This window comes from Acipenser ruthenus, chromosome 2 (assembly GCF_902713425.1).
Source record: "Acipenser ruthenus chromosome 2, fAciRut3.2 maternal haplotype, whole genome shotgun sequence".
In the NCBI taxonomy this organism is placed as follows: Eukaryota; Metazoa; Chordata; class Actinopteri; order Acipenseriformes; family Acipenseridae; genus Acipenser; species Acipenser ruthenus.
In genome coordinates, this window is record NC_081190.1 from 92,679,332 (window position 1) to 92,697,322 (window position 17,991).

Here is a 17,991-nt window from a genome sequence, read left to right on the forward strand (position 1 = left end):
ACTCCACAAAACTCACATATTTATTAAATCATCCGAGTCACAGTTCCTTCCTATTGTGGTTAAGATGATGATGATTATTATTATTATTATTATTATTATTATTATTATTACTACTACTACTACTACGACTACTACGACTACTACAGTGAAAAAACATGATTGTAAAGAAGAACAAAAAGCCCATTTTACCATTGGAACACACACATGTTCACACAGTCCCAAAGCAGGGATCGCCCACACTCTGGTTTGCTGGTTCTGGCTTTAAACTTCTCCCACAGAGATCCAGCAACAAAAGACAATTAGTCTGATGTGCTGTTTCCTTTGTAGCTATTCAATAGCTTTCCCATATTCCTTGGGATGGACAACCTCTTGATCTGCCCTCTACAGCAGATCCAAGGAGGGGAGGGGCAGGTAGAACTCCAACGCTGCTGCTACACAAGGATTTTGTTTCCATCCCAAAGCCATTATGTTCTGCTGTACACACAAACATGTAAGCACACAATTACTCCATAGTCAGTAAAAAAATAAATAAATAAATAAAGTCTCAAAAAGCTTTTGGAGTGCAAGTGTGGTTCCAGTTTCCCGTCCTGTCAGTGGATCCACTGGGTTATTGAGAAAAATCATCTGAGGATTGGACTCATCATTGTGTTTCAGACATCCCCTACAGGTCAGGCACCCCAAGGGTCCAGACAGAGACTTCCCAGGATGAACCTTGTGTAACGGGCAATGATGCGCCGCCGTCCCTGTTGGAGAGGTGAAATGAGGTTAAATCCAGCCTTTTTTGCTTAGTGGTTAAACTCGCTTGTGGTGTGTATGGTCGCTATTGCGTGTCCAGCCTCAGCCCTGTTGCTTTTGGCCCCTAGGGATCATTAGCTTTGGGGCAGGGGAAATCAGATGATTGATAGCAGGAATGTGGGTTCCAGCAGCGATTAGGATTACAAATTGTGTGGGAAAAAAAGGTACAATTAATTTGAAAAACAAAAAATTGATTACAGAAATAAAAAACATAAAAATTAGACACGTTTGACAAAGAAAAGGGTGTTTGTCATAGTCGTTTGTCCTAGAATTAGACAATTGCAGGTAATAACATTATGATGAAAACACTGATAAACATATGTTGAAATATTCATCTAGTTTTAAAACTACTTTACATTTTGCTTTTACAGAAGCCAATAACAGTCTAGAACAGTATATTGAACAGCAATCTATCTCTATATCTCAAGTCCGTTTAAGAAACGTGGGAGTGTGGAGGCCCATTCCTGACCAGCTGACCCTCTGGCAGTAAACAACTGTCTCTGTGTTCCTAAGGTCACCTATCTCCAATATAATCTGTGCTGTGGTTTGCAGCCTGATTGAATCAGCAAGCTTTTTTTTTTTTTTATTTGACCTTGAGGTCACTATTTTACACTGTTGTTTTCTTCTGGAAAACAAACGAACTACAAGTTGAAAGGAACCAACCAGTAGGCCAAAATACTTTTAATTCAGCCTGGAGCAGTCTTAACGATCTTATGTCCACAAAACACATTTAGCAGTCTATACACTTCTTACATGTTGAAATATTTAGGTTTGATACAAACCCAATTTTAGAAACAGCATATATATCAAGGTGTGGAGTACATGAATGAAACACACATTTAAATCTCCACTGTACAAAATACAGAGAAATCTAAAAATAAAATGTACTCTCAAACTGGCAAAAAAAGAAGAGGTTACTTGATAAAATGGGATGAGAAAAAACTAAGAATATATTTTTGTGAAAAGAGGTAGCAAAAATGTCTGCACAGTATATTGCAGCCTGCCACCTCATGAAGTGCAGAGTAGAGGCCTTATTGTAAGTGTATGAATGTTAAATATGTCTGTGTATTTGCTACATTGCCTTTGGCAATACTTACATGACATGGCATGCCAACAAAGACATTTTAAATCTGAATATGAGAAATGAAAGGGAAATGTGGGTTTGTAATGTTAGACCACTCTTCAGAAGTTATTTCTTGTTTGTTTTTTTATAAACCTTTAATTAGATCAATGTAGGTGTCTCAAATTGTACACAAGATTCTGGGAAGAGTATATATGTCCCTTGACCAGGTGAAAAGGGAAATGAAAGCACATGGTTTACATTAGAACTTCTAAGTTGTATAAAAAAAATAATAATAATAAAACAAACAAAAAAACCATTCTATTCAGATGGTTACACTGACATATCTATTCAAGCAATTTTGAATTAAAGGGTATTATATTTTATAAAAGTAGACTGGTGCAACAAAAAGTACAGCATAGTAGTATAACTTTAAAACCATTGTTGGCTTTTAACATGAGCACAAGCCATCATTTGTGCAAACTTGATTGTGTGCCACAGACTGTCTGGCAGGATCATGCATTTACCTTAATGACCAGTACTTAAAAGGGAAGTTTTTAAGCTCATTGTGTGTTTCTGACTCAATGTGTAACACTACTGCAGTGACTGAGTCCCATGGGGAATTTGAAACAAGTGCCGCTATTTTTGGTACCGTACAGTTCTGTTTTTTGGCACTCTCCTAGGCTTATTCCTTTAACACATGGAGAAATGTAAATGCATGTTTCATAGAAGCACAATAAGCAAAGAAAATCAATACACAGCCATTTTTTTTCTTTTTTTGTGCAATAAGTAAACTTTATGCGTTTGTGAAATTAGCTGAATGGAGAAGCACTAAAGTCTCTTTAACACTGTTTTCACAGCTGGGCAGACCTTTTCCCCTGCGTAGCAATAAACCCCTTCCTGAATGAACATTAACATGGGAAGTCAGTAACATCATACTTGGCAGCCTGCTGTTGACACTAAACACCTAGCAAAACCAGCACTTAGCTGGGGCTGCAGGAAAGAAATCTATAAGCTATTCACCCTTGGACATCAGCTAGCAGTTTGAGATTTGTAACTGATGGCATGTGAATATGAAATCATACACTGGTGCTGTTGTACGGTATGTACTGTATATATTTTAGAGAACATTTAGGAGCGTGGAATGCTGAAATGTAGGATGCATGCAACCCAAAATAGCTTCCTGCTTCTGGACTGATAAGGGATTGTTAATAGTTTTGTAAAACATATGTGGATCTCTTAGTACTGCCACTGCAATTATGCTTTCTATAGAAATAGCTCCCAGGAAAGCAGAGAGAATGATACATGGCTTACTTGTTTTTGACCATTAAAGATGATGGGATGTTAATGGTAAACAATACTGCATTTAAATGGATTTAACTGGATTTTTAAAAAGATAAAGTCTAACACTTGTGCTTAAGCCAATACATATAATGCAGGGCATTTCTTGACCATGTCTCATTGTCAAAGAGTCTTGACAGGATTTTGGAAATATAAGGACTAGGAATCTGTAATGTACACACGGGTCAGTTTCCATGCTGTTCTTTGACAGGGAGCTAATGGATGTTGCACAGCTGACAGAACATCCATTTTACAACAACAAACAACTTGATTTTATAAAGCTTTATCCCAAAGCTCTGTACAATAACAATAAAAACTGCATTCAAACATGTATTCATTTTTGAACTGGGAAAGTACAGCACAGTACTTTAAATACACCCTTAAAAACCTGCAAGTTTAAAGTTTAGATTCTGCAAGAATTCGGCAATCTATTTTTCTTACATGTTTTTTAGTTTTTTTATAATGATCTAAGCAAAAACAACAATAGAAAATTATTTTAAAAAACACAACTATAATAGGATATTAAACATGTAGAAAATGCAAGAGTTGGCACTGCCTAATCGGGATACTGATAATCGGGATTTCTGTTTAAATGGGATACAACTCTGGGAGACGGTTCAAAATTAACAGCGATTAATTTTGTTTAGGAATAGTTGACTTGTATTTTAAATTATGTATTTACCATGTAATCATAATGTGATGTGATTTTATTCGTTTTCTTTCCATTTAGAAATAAAAAAGTGTGACTAAGGTCGTCTCAGATGCCTCACATTTATTTGAGCCAGCCGCTTATTCAGGATATTTGTACTTCTGAGGTGTTCCAATAAAGCAGTGCCGACTGTATTAAAAAATGTAGATGGTATGAATTGTCCCTTTAATATGGTCTCTGTATGTTTAAGAGGGACAGACTAACGTGGTCTTAACTCCTCCCCTGGCATAAAGTATACTGCATGATTAGAGCAGTGAATTATGGGAAGAGGGAGGTAGGATCTGGCAGTGTTCCATTAGTAATTTTGAATGTTTGGTGCAATAAGTATGTTCTTGCTCTGTGGCCCCCAATGACTGTGGCTCTTCACAGTTTTTTAGTGAGGACCTGGTCTAAAGGGTCACCTAGAAGGCTGTAAGGACTGTGTAAGGTCTTTAGCATCTCAGTATAATTATATAATAATTCCCCATTAACCTCTTAACACTGACTAAGACATTCTTTAACATGAGTCATCAGGAAAACAGAACTGTATCCTAGGTGCTGTACCCATAATTACACTGCCTGGTGACTTTATTAGGACCTGTACCTAATAACGTTTTGAGCCACTGTTTGCACTGATCACTGCCTTGAAAAGACATACACTGTAGCATAGTCTTCACACGAGGTAGGCAGAGGACTGGGAAGAGGGAATGTGTTCAATCTGAACATGTTCTACTGGATTGAGATGGGGTACATTCCTTTTGTATCTATTTCAATTCCATTTCTAATTCCTTTTAAAAATCAATTCACAATTCCAATTCCAATTCCTTTCAAGGACTTGGTATTGGAATTGGAATTTATATTTTGGAGACAGTAATTGTTCTGATTGTTCAACAGCTTTCAATTTACTTGACTAACAGTGACTTTAATTTAGATAATTTGCTAATAGCAGGATATTGCCAATTTTAATCAATGATGTGTTGGAATTGATTAAAAGGTAATGGGAATGGGAAATTATTTTAAAAAGGAATTGGAAATGGAATTGAAATTGAACAAAAGAAATTGACCGCAACTCTGGTCATGTTCCCCAAACCATTTGCACACAATTCTGGCCACAGTGGATGGGATCATTATTGTCTTGAAGTAGCCATCGCCATCAGGATACAAGTGCAGCCTTGCTGGGAGCATTTGATCTGCACCAATGCCTAGGTAATGAACAACATTCGTTCAACCTTCCAGAGTGATCAAGGGACACAGAGTAAACCAGGAGAACATGCCACACACTTGTGATACATTTACACTGAAGTTTTTTTTTTTTTAAGACTGCAGTAGTGTTGTGTAGCACTTAACTGCCATCTTAATTTTCCTCTGTAGCTGACAAAATAATTCCATTAATGGCAAAGAAAATCTAATCCGGTAGATCTGTCCTAATAAAGCCACAGGCAAGTGTTGATGAAAGAAAACTTTAGAACCTTAGATTCACAGAAGAAAAGCCAAATGTGTGGCTCAGTCATCACAACTGACTCCTACACTAAAGAAGTAGTGACTGGGACGTCTCACCCCAGCAAAAGCTCTGACAACAAAGAGATTTGGTTGCACTTCAGAAACCTGTGATTTCATTGTTTGCTCGAGACAGTTAGCTGCAGTATGGGGACCGTTCAGGACAGCTGGCAATGATGCAGTGAGCCTGGTGGAAGAACAGAGATATATCAAACTGTAAACTGATTAGGAGCTGTATGGCTATTGATTTCCTGTTGAGTAATACTCCTTAGTAATTCCATATTATGTTTTTGTTGAATGAGCCCCTTTCTTTAAAATACAATTCTATTGAGTTTCTAATGAAGATAAGTATAGTAACTTTATCTGACAATTATGTACAAGCATCAGTAAACAAATATTAGCACTGCTGATGTGGGACCGCAACCTAAATTGAACTCTGCCTCAATGGATGTGTTCAATGAAATGTACATGTTTATTATCTTTTTTTTCTTCAGCGCATAATGACATTTTAGGAACTGAATAAAGCCACTTAATCTCACCCATATGTCTGAACTCATAGTTCTGGGTATGAATCTTACTTCCTACTTGTATAAGCTTAATGTAGTACCATACTACAACACTAACTCCACTTCTATTTATCTTAAAAGTACTTGAAAAACAAAGCCATATTTTGTACACTATTCCTAAAGTACTGCATTTTTTTACTGAACTGAGTTTATTTCCCTAAAAATAATTCTATAGCCTGAAAATATAATATAGATGATTCCTGTAAAACTTAAACAGTGATCACTTTTTTCACTCCTGATCTGTAACAAAGATTGACATTATGTTTGATAAATTCATACCTCTGTAGGTTGTAGCAGGTGCATGAATAAAACTGAACACAATATGAGTGTCACCCATGTCAATTGGTCTGCTTTCTGATAAATTAGGGCACAGAGGGCTGTGAAAGAAATGAGTAAACTGACACAAACCATTCTATTTGAGTATTCTTAGGGGGGTAATAAGTCCCAATCATATTTTCCTTACTAGGGGTCACCATGGCTCAGTTTAACCTCTGAAGATTTCCTGTTGAACTTTCTTTTACTGCAGTCAAATACTGTGAGATTGTTCATCCCTCTTTGCTCTCTGCTCAACCTCGGCAACAAAAACACCAGCACTGGAGATACTGAAGTGAGAGGGGCCTTTCCTAGCTACAGGGGTTATTTAACTGCTACTGGATCTCATTAAAACCATGGACAGTATTAAGCTACCAGATTCCAATTTTGACTTATAGGGGTCAAGCCATCCATAAGTCCCACTCTGATAGAAATCAATGTTTTTCCTTCAACATCTCTCCCCCAAAGTTCTTGAATGAGTGTTCAGTCTGAGCACTCCCATCCCAACAGTACAGCATTGGGTAACACTTTGCATTAAGTGTCTCTAATTACTATTCATTTACATAATAGTTACTTAGTAACTACATGCGTACTTATATATAATTACAGTGTTTTTTTGCATGATATAACCCTAACAATTGTGTACTTACATATATCATGTAAAAAGACTTATACATTAACTACATTGCGATTTGCACAATAACATTGTAATTATGTGCAAGTATGCATGTATTTACTAAGTAATTACTATGTAAATACAGAGCAATTAGAGACACTATAAAGTGTACTGAATTGTATTTGGTATTGTATTCTTTCTGGAGAAAAAAAATGCACAAAATAGAATTGTAATCACCTGACAATACTGACCCATTTCAATGGACAACCACAGCACTCTGCATCTGAGAGAGACAGAGATGCAGCTGGATGCAGTATGATGAGCTAGTCAAGTGAATCGCATGCCCTTTTAATGGTGAAAATCTAAGATTCTATCTATGAATACGTAGGCATAACAGTGCTCAACACTAATGGTGCAAACAAACCACACTCTTCCTAAAGATTTGCTGTTGCAACCTGACAACTTCCATTTCCCTATGGGTGCATTATTTTTCGCTGGTGTGAATGACCATATAGAATGGACAAGATGGCAACAGTCTCTTCAGGGAACGTAAATAATGATTTATTTACACAGAAAGTAGACTAGGCAGGAAAACAGAACCTTCAATAATATAGGGAGGGAGGGGCTGTGTTGTAGTTTTCTCAGTCTCAAAAGTTCAGTTCTGACTGCCCAAGCAGTGGCAGTCCTTTTTAATTCAGTCACAGTTTTTTTAGCTCCCTGGCTACTGGGTCTTCTTTTAAGGTTAAGCCTTGGTAGAAAACACATCTGCTGTCTGCTCCGTCTGCATTCTCTGCCAGCCTCTGCCTGCCTCCATTCCCACAGCACGACTGAAGACTTCAGTTAAAGTAGTTCCCTATATATGGCGAGGATCTCCAATAAGCCTGGACCTATGGACTATAAACAGGTGTATTCTATCAATATGGCTGACTGGGGAGAAGTGTCTCCTTGTATCTATTTTACCCAACGTCACAAAGATGGTGGACTTAAAGGGCTATTTCAACCATCCTTGTGTGCGAAGCCAGCAGTTGGCCTCAGCGCTACCTATAGTTGGAAGGCAGGACATGCTTGAGTACCTTCACTCTGTCACTCCTGGCATATCCTTGAACTGTTCAAGTGACTAGTGTTAGTTTAATTCAGAAGTGTGATAGATAAGGTTTGTAGTTGAGGTTTGGGTTGGAATACAAGCCAAGATCTTAGACTACAAGGGTTGTTTTGAGTGGGCACCCCTCCAAGGTCTATATACTACATGAACTGTACGGTGTCTTCTGCTAGGAAAGAAAAAAAAGAGAAGCCCATGGGATCCAAAGCCTCCAGCTGTGTCCCTTTTCTTCGTCTACAGAAGGATGTGTGCCTCCAGCAGTGCAATCCCTTAGAGAGCCTGTGTGTGAAATCTTGAGGAGCTCACATACAGCTGAGTGCAATGGGAATAAACAGACAGGGCTGGAAAAATGAGGTAGGATGCATTTGCACTCTAGGACAGTCCAACACAAAGCACACTATCTGAGCTGTGTACCAACAGGCAATTTCTTAGTTCAGCAGCAACAGGTTTTGCAGCCAAGATGGAAAATGCAACCCAGAGCGATTCTGAGTTAGTATTTGCTGGAAACCAACTATTATTGAATTCCAGGACTGATCAAAGCCTGAGTTAGTGCCCATTGAATCAAGAAACAGACTCCCAAGCATTCATTAATGTCAACTGACAAAGAAAAGCTAGTAAATGTTTATCAATTTAGTCTTTTGGCATTTAAATCACATAGGAGAAAATAAGTACAGGGGTTAGTATAAATAAAAATCACTGGCTCTAAACATGTGAATAACATGATCCTTCCACCATTATACGATTATGAAAAACCATGATTGTACAAAAAAAATAACCCTACCATAGTCCAGTGAATTTACCTAAATACAAAATAAAGGCATGCGATATTACATTCAGAAACATCACTTCAAGATAATAAAAAGATGCCATTGTAACTAACAATATGCTAATACAATCAATGTATTTGTAACTAGTTCATTTTTATCTGTATGTCTCCTAAATATCTGGTAGGTTTTAGAGACCATTCACACTTTGTTTGGACAGTTTGTTAGTTTTGTCGAGTTGTTTTGAAAGCAAATAGGAATGCTAAATTAACTTAGCCCCCTTCAGTTTCTTTTATTTAACTGACATCTGACTTGATTCTGAAAATGAATCAGTAAACTAAACCCAGATTATACACAAATTTGACCACAAGTGCAAATATCATAGAAACAAATGCCCTGCCATCACGTGTCCTGCTTATAACACATAGCAATTTAAATGGAAAATTTGATTTTAACTTTCATTCATTCAAAACCATCAGATTTTCTGTCAAGGGAACTGTGATGCTACTTTTGCTGAGTATGGTTTTCATTGTGAGAAAAACTAGGTAAAACAAATTCCGTAGATAAATGGTTTATAAATTGGATAGCTGTGGTAGGCTATTGGATGTGATTTTTATATAATCCATCAGCAATCAGCAATCATATCAACTTAGCAAGGGTGTCATGTTATTGCAGGACTGTTCTTTGGCTTTATCAGCTTGTGAAGCAGAGTGGTCAGTATCTGCTACAGACCATTGTTTGCTGACATTCTACACATCAAATCATATTGATGTAACGTAGATGAAACAACATACAGTGCAGTATTTCAATGTGACTGGATAGCCTACTGGTCGACCAGGTCTGGACCATGCAAGGCATATATATATATATATATATATATATATATATATATATATATATATATATATATATATATATATATATATATATATATATATATATATATACAGTATTTGAGGGAGGAGTGTGTTTTTATGGCTAAAGCCCCGGTCACACTTGGAACCATAACCATAACCATAAATCGTTTATGGAGCAGAACAAAAAAGGGCTCTGATATATTGTACAGCACATGCCAATCAGCTTTTTAGTACATACCCAGTTTTATTTCCAGCAAGATGAGGGACAGTGATGAGGAACATTAAGAAATATTCCTGTTGTTTTAGATCAACAGAGGGTGTAGGAGACAGAGAAGGTGAGTGAGGGGACACAGAATACTACAGAGTAGGGAGGAGTTAGGGGAATTCCACACGCTCGTTGGTATAGTCAAGTGCTGAAAATTACGCTGTGGGTATTGCCTCAAGGAAGTATGCACGGTCACATTGGGTACAACCACTTCCCATTAAAGTAAAACATAAAATAAGAACATGGTATGTATCGTTGATTACACCTTACTTAATATGACGATAGCCGATACTCCAGAAATTATGTATATATTTATACTAATGATTATTATTATTATTATTATTATTATTATTATTATTATTTAAAGCAAAAAAAGCAACTAAAATATGCAGACTGACATGTCTTTATGGAGCATATAGGATCATACACCATGCTTGTGCTAAAATTATACATTAATGGCTGTTTATTAAATAATTTATAACACATAATTAAAAAAAAAAAAAAAGAATCCTTGATGTATACTAGAACCAGTTTTCCGACATGATGTTCTGCGGTGGAACAGTGGAGGGCAGTCTTCTCTGTAGTAAATCATTGCAATGCTGTATTTACTGTTTATCACGTTTAAAATAATACATAAAATAACACCAAGTAGGTGATGATGTCACATTTAATACAAGCTATTGTTATCGTTTACAATGATCGTTATTGTTACCTCCATTCATTTGAACTGGAACGATTTATAAAAATCGTTATCGTTATCTTTCCAGGTGGGACCAGGGCTTAAGTTTGGCAGGGACGGGATTAAATCTGCCCCTGCCAGCAATCACAGGTATGACCATTCCCTAATTAGGTAATTGAGTGCTAATTGTAAAATGGCCACAGATATATAAGGGAGACAAAATCATGCCGGTATTAGTTTGGGCCGTGACACTATTCTGCCACAAGGAGAAACAGTAGGGTGCACGTGATAGAGCTTTGATTAGTGTAATTCCCACATGTACATGAATCAGGATAATGGACTTTTGGTAGGGAATAGATAGAGTTAAAGTTGGTATGAAAATCATGGAAAAACATGGAAGTGAACTAGTGAAACAAACAGTTATTTTGCTCTAAACTGTGTTCTTTTGGAAACTAACCATATGTGAAATGGAACATTCTTTTAAAAAACAAGAATCTGACAGTTTTTCTATTGTGTATTGTAGTCTCTATCCATGAACATCCTTCCAATACAGTACTTTATTTAGTCATTGCTCTTCAAGGTAAGCATTAAGGTAAAATTAAGGTAAACAAGGGATTAACTACTTTGTTATGCTATAAGGATGAGACCAGACCATGTTTATAATTGTAACAATGTTTACCATTTATTAGTTGTCAATGTCAACATACAACTGAAACGGCATTTAAATCACTCAACAATCTTTTTTTTTTCATCTCTGTCACAAAGAATTACAGAAAAATTGGCAAATATATTGTGGTATTTATTTAGTCAGAGAACAGAACAAAGAAAACTCTGAGGCAAGCAGAAGCAGTAACACTATTCAAAAGACATCTGAGAAATCACCACGCAAGTCTCACTCAGCATGTAATTATATATATATATATATATATATATATATATATATATATATATATATATATATATATATGCAGCAGCAGTATCTACTTATTAAACTAAATATCACTGACTAGTGAGTATGCAATGTTTAAACTCCACACAACAGATACATCTCACGACCACCCTCAGATTTCAGAAACATATTTAAAACAAAATTAAAATCTCTACTGATCTCTGCTGTCACAACCGTTGGACTTTTAAACAAGGTCGGGTTCAGCATAGAATTCTATTGTGCTCGCCGCGGACGGGAAGGACTGCGCAAACTGACACGAAAGTTGTTTAGTCCATGTATGATCTAATGCTGGTTTATAATCCACCGGCCATCGGTGTGAAAACAGCCTCAGAAATTATTGGCCAGTTTCTCTTGAAGACCGCAAAGCCTGAGTAGGATCATTTCCTACAAAAAAAAAATAAACACTCGAAAGCCCCTCCCTTGATTGCCAGTGCAGTGCAGTGTTTGGCTGTTCCTTGAATCCTCCCTCAGATGTGGGAAATCAGTCTGCTTTCAATTCCCAAATGCCATTTCATCTCGAAAATGTTACTATAAATTGCTGTGTTCAATGTAATGTTTATGGCAAATAAAAAAAGTACAAAATATATGTTACAATCAAACAGTCTTCAGGGACTATTTTTTTCTCAGTGGAAAGATAAATAATATATTTCTTATTTTCTACCTTAAAAAAGCTAGTTTGTGTAATTATTTTCAAAAAAAAATGTAGCCATTTTTTAAGCAAAATAACCCACTCCAGGGTGTGCAGTAAGACAATTCTTACCACACTTCCTGGGTGGTTGAAGGGATTCGGCCTGTGGCCTTGTGCCTCAGAATTGTCTTACCCCTGTCGTGGGTTATTTCTTACGTAGTATCAGAGTACCTGTGACTACAGTTCGTTGCTGTTATCTTACAAAAAGGGAGACAAAACCGAACCCAGTAACTACAGACCATAAGACTTTTATTATATGTAAATGTATGGAAACTATAATAAGATCCAAAATGGAAAATTATCTATATGGTAACAGTATCCTGGGAGACAGTCAGCATGGTTTTAGGAAAGGGAGATCGTGTCTAACTAACATGCTTGATTTTTTTGAGGATGCAACAACGATGGATAATTGCAAAGCATATGACATTGTTTATTTAGATTTCCAGAAAGCTTTTGACAAAGTCCTGCATAAAAGATGAATCCTCAAACTGAACGCAGTAGGGATTCAAGGAAATGCATGCACATGGATTAGGGAGTGGTTAACATGTAGAAAACAGAAAGTACTGATTAGAGGAGAAACCTCAAAATGGAGTGAGGTAACCAGTGGTTTACCGCAGGGATCAGTATTAGGTCCTCTGCTATTCCTAATCTACATTAATGATTTAGATTCTGGTATAGTAAGCAAACTTGTTAAATTTGCAGACGACACAAAAATAGGAGGAGTGGCAAACACTGTTGCAGCAGCAAAGGTCATTCAAAATGATCTAGACAGCATTCAGAACTGGGCAGACACATGGCAAATTACATTTAATAGAGAAACGTGTAAGGAGCTGCACGCAGGCAATAAAAATGTGCATTATAACTGTCATATGGGAGATACTGAAATTGAAGAAGGAACCCATGAAAAAGACCTAGGAGTTTATGTTGACTCAGAAATGTCTTCATCTAGACAATGTGGGGAAGCTATAAAAAAGGCCAACAAGATGCTCGGATATATTGTGAAAAGTGTTGAATTTAAATCAAGGGAAGTAATGCTAAAACTTTACAATGCATTAGTAAGACCGCATCTAGAATATTGTGTTCAGTTCTGGTCACTTTGTTACAAAAAGAATATTGCTGCTCTAGAAAGAGTGCAAAGAAGAGCGACCAGAATTATCCCGGGTTTAAAAGGCATGTCGTATGCAGACAGGTTAAAAGAATTGAATCTATTCAGTCTTGAACAAAGAAGACTATGCGGTGATCTGATTCAAGCATTCAAAATTCTAAAAGGTATTGACAATGTCGACCCATGGGACTTTTTCGATCTAAAAAAAGAAACAAGGACCAGGGGTCACAAATGGAGATTAGATAAAGGGGCATTCAGAACAGAAAATATGAGGCACTTTCTTACACAGAGAATTGTGAGGGTCTGGAACCAACTCCCCAGTAATGTTGTTGAAGCTGACACCCTGGGATCCTTTAAGAAGCTGCTTGATGAGATTCTGGGATCAATAAGCTACTATCAACCGAATGGCCTCCTCTCGTTTGTAAACTTTCTTATGTTCTTATGTTCTTAATTATATAAGAACTGAGTTATCCTGCTGTTACTCTACCCAGGTGCAACCAACCACTAACTACTATTTTACAAGGTTACTGAGGTTAATGGTTTACCATATTTCTCCTTTCCCATACTTTCTTGCACATGCTTTATCATTTCAATTGTTAAAAGCCTAAGTTGCCTTAGCAACTCTACTTAGGCCAAAGTCACCTCAAGCAAACTGGTTTAACATTACCAACACATTTTCTTTTATATGATTACCAATACATTTTCACTCTACAATTGCAAAAAAATAAATACATTTGGGTTTGCCAATGTCAAACCAAAGCACAAAGTGGAATTACTCGTGTGGGTGTGCGTACAGTTCATGAATGACTAACCACCCATTTGGCTCCATTACAAGGCTGAGTTCATAAAGAATGACAGGCAGGCTAATGAAACAACGATAGGGTTACAGGACCAGGCTGAGTTCATAAAGGGCGACAGGCAGGCTAATGAAACAATGATAGGGTTTACAGGAGGAATAGGAAAGGTCATTAGGCCCAAACTGCTGTCCCTGCTTGATACCTGACTCTCCACTCTCCTCTCTCACCATAGTACTAAAAAGGAAAGTGGAACTGGTAATTACATTTAATAAAAGCAATTTTCTTTCTTCTAAATGATACAGTATAATGCTTTATTATATACATATGGGTTTTGTCCTAGGGCACTTTCTCACCTAGTTTGTTTGAGCCTTTGATTAAAGTGTGGTTTGGTTCGCTTGGAGTGATCTGTGAAACCTCTGAGAACCACATAATCCCACCAGGATGCGCATCAAACCAAGTGAACGGAGATCACTTGAAATTGCTTGGAAGGGGACTCGGTACGTTTGCCACTTTGCTCCGTTTTGCAATGTGAAACAAAACGTATTCCAGTTCACTTGGAAACGAACAGCTAAGAAAATCGTGGAAGTGACGTATTTCAGCAAGCACCAAGGAAAGTATCTCAAAAAACACACACATACACACCAGACAAGAACACCATAATGTCACATGTACACAACAGCATGTCACAAAGAAAATATTATGGGGCTTATTTACTAACTGGCACAACCCACGGACTATTTATTGAAATGAAGCTAATAGCGTTTGAGATGTAATTACTATTGCAGCAAGCGTGTTCTTTAAGCATAATAGCAAAACTGTCACAAACTATAGCAGTTTTGTACTGAATACCTAGTGTACAAGACAGTGTAAGAGTAGTGCTTTGGTAGAATATGTTTGAAACATACAAAATATACACAAACAGTAATCATTTTAATTATAAAAACTGAGCACCGTCCGACTCTTCCCTCTCCAGCTCGTGTTATCTAGAGGCAGGATTTTAATTTCTTCATTCTCCATCTCGACAGCAAAACATTGTATAGCATAAGCTGTATTGAAAGAAATGTCTCCAAACCCCTCTGCTGTTTGGGATTTTTTGTTAAATGTCCAGACAACCAGAAAAAAAAGTTGAATGCAAACTGTGCAAGCGACTGTTGATGTTTCATGGACACAACCAATCTCTGGGGTCATTTGACAAGCGTAAGTTCATAATATTATTAGTATTATTTGTACTTTTAGTGTTAGTAAAATGTGACTGTGACTGATAACCTGCTTGGAACGGTGACTGTTAAATAAAGCTTTGTTTGCCTCAGTCCGCTGCAGTTCGTGCTGCTGCAATGCAAGCTTACTGTATATATCGCAAGCAGCATCAATTGTGTGTAAATAAACAATGTGTATTTTTATTTTTATCTAAATTATAAAAACATGATTGCTGTTCTATATAACATATTTTTAAACTACATGTGAATGTTTTATTCCATGTACATGGATTACCTGTAAAACAGGATTTTCAATCAAATATAAATAAGTAGCTATGATGATGCCACCAATAGATTATGCAAATGAGTACCATCAAAGGTTTTAACCTTCCTTCAGTAATGTCAAAGATCTTCTCTAGAGACAAGATGGTCAACTCCGCTGATTTAACAGTCCGTGCCTGAGCAGTGCATCATGGGACTCCAAAGAGTTCCAGTAGTGACTTATCTGTATAATGTAAAATCTGCCTCATTTCCTATTCCAAGCCTTCTCTTTTTAAAACAATTGCATTTTTAAACACAATTCACCTAGATTTATTTAGAGACACCCCTCCTTAACACATACGTGTTATTGTTTCTATGATCGATGTTTTCACCTGGCCTGACAAGAGCTCTTTATTGCCGAAGTGCAGACAGAAATTGCCACTGTCATGCATATTCATGAGCAGTCAAGACTGGGGCGTGCTTTTGGTTGTTAAGGATAGACAACAACTAGTACTACAATATTTTAAAAAATAGTAATATCTATTCATTTTTCCACAGGATGATCTTTTGATATCCTTAAAATCAAATATAAAGTTTAGGAGGATATAAGTAAAACATACATAAAATACATTAAGAACTACTGTTAGAGTATTCAAAACTGTTCAGTCATGAATTGCAACAGTAACTGAGAACTGAGCTAAGAATATAAATACAAGCTGATAATTTAAAAAATGTACATATTTTTAAATGAAGCAGTTGCTATTAATTAATAGATACAGACAATAAATACACAATGCATTTTTAATTATGCATTTATACAATAGATGCTGCTTATTCGCAACTCTGATAAAGACAACTTTTGGTTATTAACATTTTTACAGGAACCAATCATATCCTATGGGTTTTCGCTTATTAACAACTTTCAGATAATGACAAATGTGTAATGGCTACCAAGCAGCATCTACTGTATATAAATAAAAAGCTGAATACAGGAGTTGTAAAACTTACAAAAGATCATCCCGCGGAAAATTGAAAAGGGAGATATTACTTTTTTTTTTTTTTTACTTTGTTGCCACAATTAAATGCAGAACACCTCAGAGGCATAAGTAATATTTGTAGTAGTGATTGCAATAATAATAATAATAATAATAATAATAATAATAATAATAATAATAATAATCTACCAGCTACCAAACCAAACCAATCCACACCCCAGTCTTGACTGCTCATAAATATGCATGACAGTGGCAATTTCTGACAGCACTTCGGCGATAAAGAGCTCTTGTCAGGCCAGGTGAAAGCATTGATCGTACAAATAATGACATGTACAGTGCCATGAAAAAGGATTTGCCCCCTGACTGATTTTCTGCATTTTTGTATATTTTTGACACTGAATGTTATCAGATCTTCAACCAAAACCTAATATTAGATAAAAGGGACACTAAGTGAACAAATAACACAAAAATGTGATACATATTTCATTTATTTATTAAAGAAAGTTATAAAAACAACACAAATTGCCCGTGTGAAAAAGTAATCACCCCCTTAGACTCAATAACTGGTTACGCCACCTTTAGCAGCAATAACTGCAACCAAACGCTTCCTGTAGTTATTGATTAGTCTCTCACAGCGCTGTGGAGGAATTTTGGCCCACTCCTCCAAGCAGAACTGCTTCAACTCAGTGACATTTGTGGGTTTTCGAGCATGAACTGCTTGTTTCAGGTCCTGCCAAAACATCTCAATGGGATTTAGGTCTGGACTTTGACTAGGCCATTCCAAAACATTAAATTTCTTGTTCTTCAACCATTCTGATGTAGACTTGCTTGTGTGTTTCGGATCATTGTCTTGCTGCATAACCAAGCTGCGCTTCAGTTTCAGCTCACAGATGGATGGCCTGACATTCTCCTGTAGAATTCTCTGATACAAAGCAGAATTCATGGTTCCTTCAATGATGGCAAGGCGTCCAGGTCCTGATGTAGCAAAACATCCCCAAACCATGACACTACCACCACCATGCTTGATCGTTGGTATGATGTTCTTACTGTGGAATGCAGTGTTTGGTTTTCGCCAGACATAACGGGGCCCATGTCGGCCAAAAAGTTCAATTTTCGAATCATCTGTCCATAGAACATTGTTCCAGAACTCTTGAGGATCATCCAGGTGCTTTTTGGCAAACTTGAGACGAGCATTCATGTTCTTCTTAGTGAGCAATGGTTTCCTCCTTGCTACTCTGCCTTGAATCCCATTTTTGCCCAGTGTCTTTCTGATGGTGGAGTCATGAACATTGACCTTAGCCGAGGCGAGAGAGGCCTGCAGATCCCTGGATGTTATTCTAGGGTTCTTTGTGACTTCCTGGACGATTTTACGCCTTGCTCTTGGAGAGATTTTGGCAAGACAGCCACTCCTGGGAAGATTCACTACTGTCCCAAACTTTCTCCATTTGGACAATATGGTTC